A 4452-nucleotide genomic window follows, 5' to 3' on the forward strand; every position below is an offset into this window, starting at 1 on the left:
TTTAAATTTTTATATTTTTCTAAATATTCCAAAACATAGAAAAATTGTTATTAGAAAAATTTTGGTGTCGGTTTACTTACGGTATCACATACATCTTCGCTTTCGGAGTCTGAAACAGGCTGGTAAACATCCCTTATGCACTCCTCCGGGGTTACGGTATTAATTATATTGCTTTTGACATTTATGGGAGTACCTGAGATATAATGCTTGATTCTTTGCCCATTCACAACTCTCGGAAAAGTGCCTTCCGCGTTGTTGATTTTGATGGCACCGGAACGATATACTTCTTCGACAATGTAAGAACCTTCCCATTTAGAGAGAAGCTTGCCTGCAAAAAATCTTAAACGAGAATTATATAGCAAGACATAATCACCTACATTGAACTCACATTTTTGTATCCTTTTATCATGCCACCTCTTAAACTTTTCTTTAAAAACTTGTGTTGGGGATATTATCTGTCAAGTAACTCGCCCTAGTTGGGCCGGGTCACCAAGCGGGCGACTCATCCTTTGGCGATTCAAGCTTTGACCCAATAAGCCCAGGAGCCGTATGGCGGTTCAAGGTCTTCGGGGGGAATCCATCATTGGGACGATCTCCAAGTCTGGGAAAGATGGCGACTTAGAGAGAGAAAGAATCACGACTTATGTAAAGTCAAGGACTCTTGTAAACCCTAAGGGCTCGTCCTATATATAAAGGCGAGTCCCAGGGAAGGAGGGGGCAGGTTAGAAATCATCGAGGGCTAGGTCAGGCGAGTTACGCCCTCCTTGTAATCGAAACATCATCAATACGACACAAAGCAGGACGTAGGCTTTTACCTCCTCACGAGGGGCCGAACCTGGGTAAATCTCTGTCTCGCTCCCATTCAACCCCTATTAGTCGCCACCAAGGTGCGATGGCTCCAACACTAAGTCCTTTCACGAGGACATCTGCCGTGACAAAACCATGAGAGTTGGCGCCCACCGTGAGGCCTACGCACGGCGGAGTTGAGTTCTCAAAGGGAGCCCTACCAGGGTTAGGGAACTACGCGGCTGGGCTCATGACCCGGAGCCGCCGCGGAAAGTACTACATCAACAACTCGCTTTGGGGGGGCGAGGCCGATTCAATCGAGTCCGGCTACAGAGTCCCCTTCGGCAAAATCAACATCTTTGTCGGCATGGTTCGATAGCCTGCGCCTGAGCCGGACATCTCCACCGACATCGTCGAGCCGGCCATGTATGTCTGCCCTGTTGTGATGCCAAACCTAACGCGCCCAGTCTTCGTTGGATTCACATAGGGATTTGATGAACCAGAGCGATCGGCGACTCAGGAGACATCTCGGTCAACACTGATGACGAATCATCCATGGGCGACACAGATTGAATTCAGTCTCTACACGGGGGCTGCCTCGGAGACCTGTCATTGGCAATGGATCCCGAGGTCCTCGACCGGACCCGCCGTCAGATCGCCGTGTACACGGCAGGGCAGACACAGCCCCAGCAAAACCCTGCAGGCAACGACGGGGCTGGCGAAACATCCAAGAGCCCAGCTGCGATCTTGGTGGACTTGACGGCGGAGATAACAAGGATCATGGCGACCCCTGTAACAGCAGAAAACCAGGGCACGATAAATGCCGAGTTGGCAAAGCTAGGAGATGAGATGGCAAAGGCTCGGCGAGATGCTGAAGCAGAAGCCGCCAGGATCGAGACCCGGCAAGCTCAGATCACCGCTGAGATAGACCGCTTGAATACCAAAAACTGGCGACTCGAGAGGCATCAGCGGACATCCGACGATGTTCATCAGAGGAGGCACCAGGGATGCTTACCCCCTGATCTCAACCCTACCTGCCTTTTCGACACTCCATGCACCCCCGGGGCAAGAAACGCTCCAGGGGGAGGGCCGGGTCAGCCGCCAAGCCCACCGCTTCAGCCAGCAGTTGATCACGTTCCCTGTTTCCAGACGCCTCACGGCCACTTTTCCAACCCCGTGGACAACATGCTCGCCACAACTCGCCATTTAGAATCTCTTCCGATTTATGGCAACACTTCGGCCAAAATAGAAGCAAGAAACGCCATTGAGATGTTGAAGACGGCGGTGGTTCAAAACGCACAATTCTCGCACAGCCTCGATCGGTTACACTCCAACGCCCAAGCGAGCCCCACCAGGAGCCGGCCAGAAGACCAACCCGCCATAACCAGAAGACCGCGACACCTGCCTTAGGTTAACCCGCCTGACCATCGGGACCCACCGGGCCGGAATCACCCAGACATTCAAACCGGCCCAGCGCCGCTTATTGGAGGCGGCACGCAAGTAGGGGTGCCATGCTTGGCCCCCGCCCTTTGCAATGAGCGGATGCCGAAAGAGTTTAAAGGACCAAGGAAGGTGCCGAATTACACCCTGGACCTTGAGCCGGCGTCATGGGTTGAGAGTTACGAAATCGCCATGGACATGCTCGATGTAAATGAAGCGGTCTGTGCCAGGTACTTCACAATGATGCTCGAAGGGACGGCGCATACTTGGTTGAAAAACCTGCCACCCAACTCCATCCAGACTTGGGCTGAATTGAAAGAGCGTTTCATCAAAAAATTCCGGGGAACTTGCAAGCGGCCGATGAGGATAGTCGATTTACAGCACTACATTCAGCGCCCCGATGAGTGGGCACACCACTGGACACTGCGGGTCGCAGAAATCATCCACTCGTCGGATGGCATCACGGGGGCTGAGGCTGTGTTGATCTTGGAGCAAAACTGCCACTATGAGCCCTTGGTGCAGAAACTGGGGCGACTCAAGCGAAAGGTCCGGGATATGGGAGAATTGATGGACACCCTCACTAGGTACGCTGAAGCGGATGATAGTAAAGATCCAGGAGAGGATGCCAGCAAAGCCAACTCGCCGAGGAAAGGCGAGTCATCCAAAAATCACACCCGGCTTCAAGGACGTGCCCACCATAATCATGGGGGGAACAGCAAGAGAAGGCAGGAGGAAGGGTCCACGGACTTCGTCACCAACACCAATGCTAATAACGGCAACCAGCGCCAGAAGAAGAGGGGTTACAGTGGCAAGAAGCCATGCAATTATAATGAGATACTTATGGTCCCCTGCCCACACCATGCCATGGAGGACGGACCGGCGACTCACTCTTGGGAGGATTGATACGTGATGCAAGAATTTCAGGCGGAGGCAATCAAAAAGGGCCAAAATGGTGACCAGGGCCAACGGCGGGAACAGTTCGGTGCACCTAATCAACGTCAGAACCCGTTCGGCGACTTCCCCGAACCAGGGGCTCAGGGGGGCTCGCAACCATGCGGCGGCCAGTATCCGGTGCATAACCAACAGCGGTATAACCCGCCCGGAGTGTTTCAGCAGCCACCCCCGTAGGGGGCTTCGCAGGGGCAGGATGATCATCGCGGGTTCCGCAACAAACCCAAACAATTAAGCAGCGGGCAATACCACGTGTTCACCACCAATGCGTGCAAGCGAGATAAAAGGTGAAGCACCGAACATATAGTGTATCTGAGCCGGCGCTCCCCAGGTACCTCCACTAGTCCGAGCAGACTATCTCGTGGAGTAGGGAGGATCACCCGCCCAGAATTGACAACCCCAGCAACTTAGCATTGGTCGTGGCCCCTCAAGTCAGAGGATATACCCTATCGAAGGTGCTTATGGATGGTGGCAGCAGCATCAACATATTATACTTCGACGCCTTTCAAAGGATGAACATGCTGGAGAAAGACCTAATGCCGTCAACCACGGTATTCCACGGTATCGTCCCAAGTAAGTGGGTGTACCCAATTGGCCGGGTCAAACTCACTATGGCTTTTGGAACAGCATCCAACTACAGGAGCGAGTCACTTATATTTGAGGTGGTCAAGTTAAAGAGCCCTTATCATGCGTTGTTTGGGCGACCGGCTTACGCCTATTTCATGGCTCGCCCCTACTATGTTTACCTTAAACTCAAGATGCCTGGTCCTAAGGGACCCATCACGGTTGATGGTGACAGGAGGATGGCAAGAGAGTGTGAGGAAGGAGATGCGGCTTACGCAGAGGTCGCTTGTGCTGCAGAAGAGCTCAAGTATCACCAAGCCAATGTTGATCCGGCAGATATGTCACCCCTCAAGAAGCCAACAACAAATGCTGAGCCGCCCCTCAAGTTCAAACCAACGGATGACACTAAGATGGTGGATTTCGTTCCTGGCGACTCATCCAAGCAGTTTACTATCGGCACGGGTTTGGATCCCAAATAGGAAAGCGCGCCATCGAATTCATCCGTGAGAATCAGGACATCTTCGCATGGAAACCTTCTGACATGCCTGGTGTACCGAGAGAATTCGATGAGCACCATCTTAATGTTGACCCTAAAGCAAAGTCGATTCAGCAATATCTTCGCAGGTTCAATGAGGAATGACGCAAGGCAATCGGGGAAGAAGTCGCCCTTCTTCCACCCCAAGTGGTTGGCTAACCCGGTCCTGGTGCTCA

The sequence above is a fragment of the Hordeum vulgare genome, chromosome 2H (assembly GCF_904849725.1).
Source record: "Hordeum vulgare subsp. vulgare chromosome 2H, MorexV3_pseudomolecules_assembly, whole genome shotgun sequence".
Lineage (NCBI taxonomy): Eukaryota > Viridiplantae > Streptophyta > Magnoliopsida > Poales > Poaceae > Hordeum > Hordeum vulgare.